Genomic DNA, 13,163 nt, shown 5'->3' on the forward strand with positions numbered 1-13,163 from the left:
TATGTAGCTAATCTACCCCCTCCCAGATTATCAAACTAGATTGAGACCAAAACATATCCAACAGTAAGCAGTTAACTGTTAGAGCACAAAGATTAACTTAATAGAGCCAAAGGGTATACTAGGTTGATTTCTCTGTAATATTTTTGAGCCAATACAAGTGTGATCGAAGCAGTGGACACATAAGAGCCAAAGAAGTTGCAAATAAGTGGTACACTGGGTATTCCACACTCCAAGACATTGTGAAGGCCAATAGAGCCATGCAAAAGTCCATAGTCACTAGTAATTCCAAGCACCTCCCATAATCACTATAAATATCTCAAATCTAAGAACTACCATATGGAAATATAGATTTGAGTGAAATACAGATATGGAAATAACTACCATATGGAAATACAGATTTGAGCTAAATCTAAGAACTACCATATGGAAATAAATATTTCAATTTGAGCAAAATACAGATACATGCTGATAAAATGAAAATGAAAATTCATGTTATGTCTCCACAGTATATAAGATGTGGAGGTATAGTTCAGAGTCTGCTTAGAGTCTGAATTTTTGGCCAAGGCAATCTACCCTCCTCCCAGATTATCAAACTAGATCGAGACCAAAACATATCCAACAGTAAGTAGTTAATTGTTAGAGCACAAAGATTAACTCAATAGAGCCAAAGGGTATACTAGGTTGATTTCTCTGTAATATTTTTGAGCCAATACAAGTGTGATTGAAGCAGTGGACACATAAGAGCCAGAGAAGTTGCAAATAAGCGGTACACTGGGCATTCCACACTCCAGGACATTGTAAAGCCTAACAAAGCCATGTAAAAGTCCAAACAGAAAAACACGGTGAACTCAAAAAGGTTTCACTCAATGCTAGCTTCTCCATAGATCACAATACTAATATTACTTATCCAAATCTAATGTAACACGATTTCAGTCTAAAAAAAACAACAAAACAAGGAAAACTGAATATCTGTAGGTTTTTAACTCATACAAACCCCTTTGAGGCCTAAGACACAAACATTACTATCAAAATATCAGAGCTAAGCAGATATCGTTATGCTTTGTGACAATTGCAAATGTTAATTTTAAACAAAAAAACATAGTACTTGAGTAAATTTTCAATATTAACTCAAAAAGACCTCTTTGTAGCTAAATACGAGAATATTCCTAGTAGAAACTGAATTTAAACATTTCCGGCTTCAAATTTCCACAAAGAAAATATATACCAGGGTGACTTCAATAAAGTTCAAAATTTTCAATAAAAATGATCCTCTGTTACATTTATTCCTATGATAACCTAAAATAGAGGTTTCTGGCTTCAAAAAAGAAGAAAATCAAGGCAATTAAATTTACAAATTTTCACTCAATGGACCTCTCTGTAGCTAAAGCATGCAAACTTTCCTACTAGAGCCTGAGTTTAGTGATGTCCAGCATCTGAACTTCACCTGTTTGGCTTAGAGGAAAGAAAATGATAAGGTGATCCAATAAATTTACAGCCTTTCACTCAAAATCAACCTTTAAATACGCAAATATCCCTATAAGAACCTAAATTTATAGATTTTCAAATTCATAGAGAATATATCAAAGCGACTTAAATAATTTTACAAATCCTCAATCAAAATGAACCTTTATGTAGGTAAACATGCAAACAGTCCTACTACAGCCTGAATTTAGAGACCAAAGAAAGAACAAAACCCTAAATAGCTAAGTATGCATTTAAATCTAAATTCAGAGACCAAATTCTCACAATGCTGTCGAACAACTAAAATTGATCAAACTCTCCTGAACACATGATATCAATTATTAACTACCAGACTCTGTTGTACACACAATTTTAGAAAAATTATCTTAATGATAAATGCGCACTCACCAAGTTTTCCACAACAGAAAAAGATAATAAATATCAAACTATTTTAGGTCGGAAACATCGTAAGCCACTATGTAGGTAAACATGCAAACAGTCCTACTACAACCTGAATTTAGAGACCAAAGAAAGAAGAAAACCCTAAATAGCTAAGTATGCATTTAAATATAAATTTAGAGACCAAAGAAAGAACAAAATAAGTTAAATACACTAAACCCTAAACCCCTAACCTGCAAAACCCTAAACCCTCAAAACCTGCCATGCAAAGTTAACAAAAATTCCAATAAGGTGTTTTGTGTTGAAAAACACATAGAAATAGCTGGTAGGATTAAAATCCTACCGGATAGAAGCCATGGATGGTTGCCACACCTTCACCAGACCTTCTCCGGAGCTCGCCACACCTACAACGAGTTGGAAATTAGCAATTGGACAACAAAAACACCAAAAAAAACCAAACAAAAAACACAAAAACCTGCAATTACCTGTAAATGAAACCTTTGACCTCGAACTGGCTGAAACTGCTACTGGCTCCTCCCCAAACAACAAAAACCGCGAATTAAACCACAACCAAGGAAACCCTAAACCACTGGTGGTCCAAAGTGACCAACAATTGCAGGCGGAAAACTACAAGAAAGATAGAAACCCTGTTCCAACCATGGACGTGTATCAGCAAACAATGGCGGACATCAACTCAACAATGGCGGACGAAGTGTGCAGGTACTGAAGCCATCCCACGCCATCATTGGTAGAGGGCTTCGCCCAACAACTGGACCTGAACAAAAAAACAAGAGGGAAACAACACATCGCAGAAATGAGGCGGAAACAACCCTAATCACAACACGGAAGAGTGTTTTATTACCTTCACACGGTGCCCAACATGTGGCAGTCCACAACGGACACCTGTCGTACCAAATGCATGCAGATCACGTGGCGGTAGACGAGGTGGAGGGGAGGTAATGGCGTCCCTCCCCTAATACACATATAAAAATCATTTTCAAATAAAAGAACAACAATAATATATTACACATATTGCATATATTTGGAATCACAAAAATAACATGTCATGCACAGAGATACATGAACTAAAAAAGTATGAATGATAGATATTTAATTCAAAATATGTCATGCACAGAGATATACGAACCAAAGTATGAATGATAGATATTTAAGAATCCTCTTCAAGGGTTGGGATTGCACTGAGATTTGCAAGGGTCGGGATTGCACTGAGATCTGCAACCTTCAGTATCATAGAGCTTCCACAGAGATTGCATTGAACTCTGCAGGCTTTAGGGCACGTCTCAATATATCCAACTGGACTACCCAACTCCATTACCAGTTCTCTGGATTACCCAACACCATTACCAGTTCTCAGAGTTTTAAGACTAAATGTTTTATAATATTGATAGTCTGGACAATTCAAATTCCATCCAACTGTTGTATATGCATTGCTGAATTAAACTACATCCAATCACTGACTGCAGTATATACATTAAAATATATTACAGAGTATTAAAATATATACATTCTTGAACTGAATTAAATTATTTCCCATGCCCGTTAATATTCAGGGAAGTTGTGTCCAACCAACTCCCACTCGGTTCCCCGTGTCAACGGGAGGACGATCGGTTGGTCATCCAGGAAGAGAGAGAGCTCATTTCGGGCATCATCCCACTCGGCAACCTTGTTGGCGCCCAGGTAAAGCTTGTGGGAATCAAACAACATACCGATGCACTGCACGACTGCACCTAGGTGAAAGCGCGCTTCGGACCCTCCTTGCTCTTGCCAATGAAATTCCCATTGATATGTAAATTGGTCTCAGAGACAAGGCAGAAATCTCGGTCCTTCTTGCCATGAAAGAACAACATAATGCCGTCCCCATCAAGGGATCAGAGCATTTGTCATTGCATTAGCTCATTGTAGAGGCATAAAGGGAGGAAATGGTTCGAATGCTTCCAACAACATCATTTGCAACATGTCTAGCTTCCTCATACATCACCTGGAATATGATCCCTTTATATAGTATTAACGTCCAAAAATGGTTAAAGCTCTTTAGGAAAGGGAGAATCCTCTGTAGAATACGGTTGAGATTCTGATTTGTATTAAACCATGAATCACAATTGAAAGACTTGTCCAATTATACATACATATTCTAATAAGATTTATAAACCATGTCTAGCAATATGCAGTCTGTACACTCTTTTCAGAGCCAATGACATTCCTAACCTTTGCATCAGCAGAAAAACCCTACAAGAACTTCACTGGAACTCAACCTTAAAGACCTAGCAGATGTAGGAGAGCTAATATCAAAAGTGCCAACTTCTAGTTTGCTGAAAAAGCTATAACAATACCAGCAGTGATTGTTGAAATATTCTAAACAAGTGACAAACCAGCTCCCACCATACAACGCACTGTCGCAACATCTATTGATAATCTTGCACATATTGCACAAATTTGGAGTTTGGATAATTACCAATATGATATATCTAATGTCTACCCAAGGAGAATACAAAACAGTCTTGTAAGATGTCGATGATCATATAGGTCGCACAAGCCTACCACTAGCAACAGAAAAACAGTAGATCTGTGTTAGTCCCATGAGGAGGCATGTTGCTTCCAAAAGTGCCCATAATCTGCCATCTTTTCTAAGCTTATGTGGAAGTTCATAAAAACTGGCAATAACAATTGGAAGCAAGAGACTAAAAATAGGAAATGTAACCCCATGAACAACTACTGCAATGGATCCTAGTATGAACACTAGAGTCTCTGCCTTGTTGAAAGATCTGAGGCATGAAACAACTTTTTTTTTCCATGTTTTAACTGACCATCCTCAACATCTCCCGGATTTTTGGACGAAAGCCAATTAATGAAGCCCTTCTTTGGCTTGATTTTTCCCACTTGAACATTTTCTTGGAGACCAAATCCACCTGGCAACGAAAATAAAAAGAAATAGAGTTACAACTACCACTAATTCCCAATGATCCACTACTTATATATCGTCTAAGAGATGTGTTTCCTAGAGACGTATAAGCTGGGAGAATGGCCCAGATTGGTTCATGATGAGGTGGGAGTGTGAACCTGAAATTAACATTTCTCATATCCATTAATAGCTTTGCATGAGTAATGAGTAACGAAGACGAGTCACCTCACGAAGCCTATTGCAAAATATCATATAATTTTTGTTGTTTGAGCAATATTTGTAAATAATGGGACAGAGAAGAATTGTTTCTCTTCTATTGATCACACAAAATATGATGATTACAATGAACCCGGTGAAGGGTATTTAAACCTTTTCGACTAGCTAACTGCCTAAAATATCTTGACATGCAACTACATGCAATCACACACTCAAAGTCATTTATCACTTAACTTGACTTGACTCAACACTCAAACACTCAATCATGCAATCACTCAGTTAACTGACTCTCTATTTTTAGCTAACTCCTCATGCAAGAGTAATTATCTTATTTTAACACTCCCCCTTAATTACGACTGCTAAACTAAAACATGACTCATGACAACTCAAACATGCCTGTTGGTCTATGTCTAAGTTAGGCTTACAACACCCAAGTTTCTTCTATGAAACTCAAACACATCTTGTGCTAATGACTTAGTAAATATATCAGCAAATTGATCACTGTATTTACAAGGCTTCAAGTGAAATTTTCCATTGCTCATAAGTTCTCAAATAAAGTGATATTTACTATCAATATGCTTGCTCTTCTGATGAAACACACTATTCTTGGATAGTGCAATCACTGAGGTGTTGTCACAATATATTGTTGCTGATCCTTGTTGTTTCTACTTGAGTCCATCAAGTACTCTTCTTAACCACACTGCTTGACATGTTGCTGATGTTGCTGCTACATATTCTACTTCTGCTGACAAAAGTGTCACAATGGGCTGCTTCTTAGATGCCCATGAAATCACACCTGAACCAAGGTGGAACACAAAACCAGAAGTGCTCTTCCTATCATCCAAATTTCCTGCAAAATTGCTATCTGTGTATCCAAACAAATTCTTCTTTTCTGTGCTTGCATACATTCAATCTCTAGTCCCCGCTATGTATCTCAAAATTTGTTTTCCTGCACTCCAATGTGTGCCTTTTGGAGTCTCCATAAATCTGGAAATCAAACTCACTCCTTGCACGATATCTGGTCTTGTAGCTGTGAGATACATAAGGCTGCCAACCAATCTTTTGAATAAAGTTGGATTGACATCTGATCCTTTATCATCCTTGCTTAACTTTGTACCTGTTGCAACTGGTGTAGGGACAGGTTTGCAATTTTCCATCCTGAAACTTTTCAACAAATCTTTGGAATATTTATTTTGACAAATAAAATTCCTTTTTCAGATTGCTCAACTTCTATGCCAAGAAAATATTTCATGAGACCAAGATCTATCATCTCAAATTCTTTCATCATGGCTGTTTTAAATTCATCTATGTCAAAATCACCTATAAAAATCATGTTATCAACATATAAGAAAACAATCAAAATCTGTCCATGCTTATTTGCCTTTGTGTGTACAAGGTAGGCTCAATGTTGTTTCTGCAAAATCCATTCTTAATCATGTAGTTATCGATTCTGGTATACCAAGGTCTAGGCGCTTGCTTCAGTCCATAGAGCACTTTCTTCAACCTGTAAACTTTGTATTCATTACTTTCAACTTCATATCCTGGAGGTTGCTGCACATAAATTTCTTCTTCTAGAATTCCATTCAAGAAGGCTGATTTCAAATCCCTCTGATATACTTTCCACTTGTTCTGAGTTGTTGTGGCTAGAACTGCTCTTACAGTATCCAATCTGGCTACAGGAGAAAACGTTTTTCCAAAGTCTATTCCCGATTACTGCGAGAATCCTTTTGCTACAAGTATTGCTTTAAATATGTCAATTTCACCTTTTTCATTCAACTTTGTCTTGTACACCCACTTCACACCAATGAGATTTTTGTCCTTTGGTAAATCAACCAAATCCCTTGTGTCATTCTTTTCAATAGCTTCAATTTTTTCATCCATGACTTGCACCCAATTTTCATCTTTGATTGCTTCTTCAATCGAAGAAGGTTGGAATGACAACAATGCAAAATTTGAACTAACATCCAAATCATCATAAATATCTTTCAAACTTCTCATCTTTCTCTTACCATTGATTGATTCATCACCTGATTGATAGCTGGGAGAATCTTGATCTATTGATTTGCTTGAGGATTCATGTTGCTCTAAAAATCTTCGAGTCCTTGTTGGTGTGTCTCTGTTTGGTGTCTTCACTTGTGATTCTTGCTGCTCTTTTTCTACTACATCATCTTCTTCCATCAGTGGCACTTGTGCATCAATTGTTTTGTCTACAGTTCCATTCCATGACTCTTGTTCCTTGAACACAACATCTCTGCTAATTATGGTCTTTTTTGTGACAGGGTTATACAATTTGTAAGCTTTTGGTTGCTCACTATAACCAATGAATATGCATTTTTCACTTTTATCATCCAATTTTCCTCTTCTCTCCTTAGGCACATGTGCATAAGCTACACATCCAAATACTCTAAGATGAGATATGTTGCAATACATACCTGACCATGTTTGTTCTGGTACTCTGTTCATCACACTCTTTGTAGGAGATCCGTTGATCAAATAAATAGCATTTGCAACTGCTTCTACCCAATACTCATAAGACAAGTTTCTTCCTTTCAACATGCTTCTTACCATGTTCATAATTGTCCTGTTCTTTCTCTTTGCCACAACATTCTGTTGTGGTGTGTACCTAGTTGTAAATTGTCTTTTGATCCCATGTTGTTTATAGTAATCATGGAATGCCTTTGAGTCATATTCTCCACCACGATCTGACCTCAATACCTTGATCTGTCGATCACTTTGGTTCTCTGTTAAGGCTTTGAATTCTTTGAACTTTGCAAAAGTTTCAGACTTCTGCTTCAAAAAGTAAACCCAATTCCTTTTGCTGTAGTCATCAATGAAAGTGAGGAAGTAGCAACTTCCACCAATCGACTGTGTCCTCATAGCTCCACACAAGTCTGTATGCACTAACTCAAGAGGTTGTTTTGCTCTATATGCAACTCCCTTTGGAAAACTTTCATGGTGTTGCTTTCCTACAACACTCACAAGTACTAGCAGGCTCTTTGATGGGAGGTAATCCTCTAACCATCTGTTTCTACTGTAGCAATCTTAAACCAAAAAAGTGCAAGTGTCCAAATCAAAAGTGCCATAATTAATAATCATGAGAACATGCGACTGTAAAAGAACTCACTTGACCACTGTAATTCAAAATTAGAGGAAATAGTATGTTCCTTGTCATCTGCACCTTTGCTACCAGCTGCTTGCTTGGGGCTTGTCATATATAACAACTTCTTGACCTTGAAAGATAATTCTGTATCCTTTCTGTGTCAATTGACCAACACATAACAAATTATGTTTGAGACTAGGAACATAATATACCTCTGATATTGTCTTTAGCACCCCCTGCTTGGTCAGAATGTTGACCACTCCTTTGCCATCTACTTCCATAGTCGTGTCAGTGCCCAACTTTACCTCTGTTTTCACAAATTGATCAAAATTTGCAACCAAATCATTGTTGCATGTCATGTGATTACTGCAACCACTATCTAACAGCCACACACTAGCAGAAGGTTCATGCATGGTATGGAAAGCTAGGAATATGGAGTTAGTACTCTTTGTAGTAGCATTAGCTTTCTGGTTCCTTTGATCAACTATTTTCTTCCTGCAATCACGAGCATAATGACCAAATTTATTGCAGTAATAACATCTCACCTTTGATTTTTCAACTCTTTGATTATTGTTGAAGCTTTTGTAGTTGCTTCCACTTGCATGTTCATGCTCTTCTCGGTCATCTCTCTGACCACCATATCTTCTGCTTCGTCCTTTGCCTCTCGTTCTACTTCTGCCTCGACCTCTGTCTCTTGAAATAGAAACTTGACTTTTGAAAGCAGTCTCTAAAGTGGAATCCTTATTTCTGTCTATCCTTGCCTCATGCGATAGAAGTGATCCCATCAGCTCATCAACTGTCAATGATGCCAAATCCTTGGCTTCTTCTATGGCTGCTACCACAACATCAAATTTGGTAGACAAGGATCGGAGGACCTTTTCAACCACTCTTTGATCGTTTATGTCTTCACTATAAATCTTTCACAGATTTACGACAGTTATGACCCGATTCATGAAAGAATCGATGTCTTCTGTCTCTTTCATCTGCAGACTTTCAAAATCTCTCCTAGTATTCTGCAACTTAACAATATTGACTTTGGCTATATCTTTATAGTTTGTCACCAAAGTATCTCATGCTACTTTTGTTGAAGACGTGGTCATAATCTTCTGGAACACTGCTAGGTCCACTCCCTGCTGAATAAGCTGCAATGCATGTGTATTTTTCTTCTTGTCTTTCTTCCATTGTTCCCTGTCTGTATTAGTGAGAGCTTGTTCTTCTTCTTCGTTCTTAAATTCTGAAAACCAAAATTTGACATAATCCTCGATCACCATTTTAATAGCCCACACATCATAATCTTTCAATATAAACAATAAAAACTGGGTGGAAATTTGAGAAAGTCATCTTTCTCTAAAAAAAAAAATTTATCTTTAAAAAACTTTTTATTATTTTTTAATATAAAAAATCTTTTATATAAAAAATATTTATATAAAAAAATACTATTTATAATCACTCCCTCAAAATTCACAATTCACTATGTCATAAAACCTTTTAAAACCATACCATTCACCATATACCTTTTAATAAAAACTTTAATAAACTCTTTCCACAAAAATAAACCTCACTTCACATATTCCACCCTCGCGTTTATGTGAAATCTCTTGAAAATAAAATCGAAACCTTTTGTAACTTTGACTTTCCTAACGCCCCGTGAAAGGCAGTTACAGAGTGTGATAACACTGTCCGCGGTGATTACGACACGCGTTAGCGTCCTAACCTTCTCGGCGGAGCCAAAAAAACCTGCAGGCTGCTATTCACTTCTTCGATAGCATGGGCGATGGGTGTTTATAGCAGCTGCGGCTGCTTTTTCAAAACACGAGTTTTCTACGCTGTCTGCGGACTAAACGGGCTCGGCCACAGAGAAACTTTCGATTTTCTTATAAATCACACAATGCGGCTCTTAGCTGCGGAATTCTTTTTTGTGTCAAACTTTGCTCTTATACCAGTTTGTTCGAAAGGTATATGAGACAAAGCACAAATAATTCACGCATAAAGCATTAGCGGTTGCTCTTCTATTGATCACATAAAATATGATGATCACAATAAATTTGATTAAATGTATTTAATCATTTTTGATTAATTAATAGTCTAAAATATCTTCACATGCAATTACACACTCAAAATAGTTTATTACTTAACTTGAGTTGACTCAATATTCAAACACTGAATCATGCAATCACTCACTTAACTTACTCTCTATTTTTATTTTTAACTAACTTCTCATGAATAACTAATTATCTTATTTTTAACTAACTTCTCATGACTGAGTAATTATCTTATTTTAAGAATAGGATGTCAGATTGTCAATATATGTGTTGTTCGTTAATAAAGATTAAAAACTGAAGCATTGCAAAAAATTACCATTTCCAACAATACAGCCACGTTGGATGACAGCGATCATATTGTTTGTTAATAAATATTAAAAACTGAAGCATTGCAAAAAATTGCCATTTTCAACAATACAGCCACGTTGGATGACAACGATCATATTAGCATTTTTTACAGTAGTCAACAGTGATCAAATTTGAAGGGTAGGTCTTAATTTCATTTAGAAGGGCACACATTTAGGTCGCACTTCTAGAATGAAAAGCATAACAAAAAAAAGCAATTCAATTGACAATAGTAAATTATTTTCAAATTTCTTTTTATTTTTTCACAAACAAAAAGATACTACTATGTCTTAGTAAATGAATTACTCTTACACGTGTGATTGAGAAATGTAACCACATAAGATCATATTTCACAGGCCTTGAACTCAGCCACAATTGAACCAACTATAGGGACAAAATCATAGTTGGGAAACTGCATATGAGTACAAAAAATAAACATATATACATAATTACATCTTAATGAAATTGAAATAAAAATAAAAATACGAAGAAACATAAATACTTATATTAAAAGTATATGGAAGGTCTCATTTATAAAATTAAAAATAAATTCTAGCTTATGTGTAATTCTAGCTTATAAATTTCAAACTTGACCAAATCACTATTCTATTGTCTATTAGGACTCTTTTGGAAAGCTGAGACTTCCAATATTTGAACATCTCAAATTATTGGAACTATAGTCCCTATACTTGGCCGCAAAATTGATCTAAGATAGCTTTTTCTTTCAGTTATAGAACTTTTACAGTTGTGGTCCTCCAGCTTAACATATCTTGTGCAATATCCTGCAATGATTACATTCAATATGTGTTAGAAAAACTTCACATACAAACTTGAAAAATATGGTTATGCTTTCATTTACAAAAGACAAATGGTATAAAACTAAAAAAATTCACTTACCAAAATGGTTCATTCAAGTGCTCGATAGAGTAAGACAATGATGGTAATAAACACTGAAACTTACTAGTTCTTTCAATCTATTTTCATAGTGGAAGAGGTTTTCGAGTTTTCATCTCTTTCCATTCATCATAAATAGCATTCCTATCTACCTCATTTAGAGCATGAGGTGCACTGAGAGAGATAAACATTAACATATCCAATGTTTTTAAGGAAAGCCTTGACCTATCCTCATTTTTTATCCGATTTAATTTTGAAAAACCTCTTTCACAAACTACTGTACTAGCCGGAATAACAAGAATTGCTTGCCATAGCTGCATTAAGCATGGAAACCCTTCAAACCATTCAATTTCACCTCCACATAGATCCCATGCTCCAAACATATGCTTCTTTGGGTAAGATTTATACATAGTACATATAAATTCATCCATTTCACCCATACATTTAATGTTGTCCACAAAAAGCAAGCCTCCAGCACTAAATTTTTCACATAAACATGTCAACCATCTTCTTGTTTGAGAGTCTCTATCATCCATATCCTCATAATAATTACGAGGACTAAAAAACTTAGCTGCATTAAAAATAGGTAAATCTGTGAACCTTGCATTTAGAGAGTCAATCACCTTCATTACAAAAGCCTTTCCCAATGCAGTCATCTAGTGTCCCTGATCTTTGTGACTTTGGCAAACTCTCAAACCTTAATTCATGTATATGTACTATACCTGTGCAATCTGCAAACTCAAGAGTTCCCTGTTGTGTTTTATTTAAGAAGGATGATGTATGCATTGCACCTGCCCCAAATGTGCCTTTTAGAAATCGCTTATGAAGCAAGCTAATAGTGATATCCAAAGTTGTTCCAATAGATGTAATGTCAACATGATCCTCTTGAAACTTTTGATTCAGCTTATTTAATTCAATAAGCACATCTGCAAGTAAGTGGATGCAAAATTGAACTTGAAATATTGTAGCCATCTCATACATTTTTTTCTCCACTAACTCCCAGTCCCTTAAAAAAGTAGGCATGAGCTTAACGTGTCTTTCCATGACATTTCCTATAGAAAGCCATCTAATATGATGAATTTGTAACACTTCTAGCCTTGTGATTTGAAATGACTCCATTAGCTCTTTCAATTCTCCATGTCTTTTAGTAGATTTCCCTAACCATGAATAGATCTTGTTTGCAAACTTATCAATAGCTTGCAACTCTTCAAAATAAGATGAAGCATCATTAGCTGCTAATGCTTCTCGATGAGCTATACAGTGGATATCTACTAAATGAGGGGCATGTCGACGAAGCTTAGTAGATAAACCTTCACGAATACCCCTCATGGATGATGCTCCATCAGATCCAAATCCAACTAACTTTGTCATGGATAGATTCATGTCTGCTAAAAGAGATGTCACAGCATCATACATAGACCGTGATGTCCCATCCCTAATTTGTAGCAATTGTATGAATTTTGTAGCACATGGACCTCTTCCTTAATTGGTCAAATATGTAATATAAATAATCAAATGTTGCACCATAGTCCGATCAGTGCTTTCATCAACTAAAAGTGAGTAATATGGGCTTTGGAAAATCTCATCTTTTAATTTTTTCCAATATACCTCCTTAGCAGCTTCTAGAAAGTCTTTTCCAGATGTTGTATTTGTATATGCTGAGTATTCATCTGTTAGAGGCATGTGAGGAGTGTTTTTATACCTATTCAAGTCACAAATTGGCTTATATACTTCCAAAGGTAAATCATGTATTGCAACAAAATACATGTTCTCAATAACTGATATA

The 13,163-nt window shown here is 36.0% G+C and overlaps 1 pseudogene; it reads right to left on the bottom strand.

Annotated features, from left to right (window-relative positions):
• Window positions 1-12,793, bottom strand: part of LOC149170745 (ABC transporter B family member 11-like) — an 87,457-nt pseudogene extending 74,664 nt beyond the window's left edge.
• Between the last annotated feature and the right edge of the window lie 370 nt (window positions 12,794-13,163).

This window comes from Pinus tabuliformis, chromosome 4_2 (genome assembly GCF_031772625.1).
Source record: "Pinus tabuliformis cultivar Carrire ecotype Pingquan chromosome 4_2, CPIR1, whole genome shotgun sequence".
NCBI lineage: Eukaryota > Viridiplantae > Streptophyta > Pinopsida > Pinales > Pinaceae > Pinus > Pinus tabuliformis.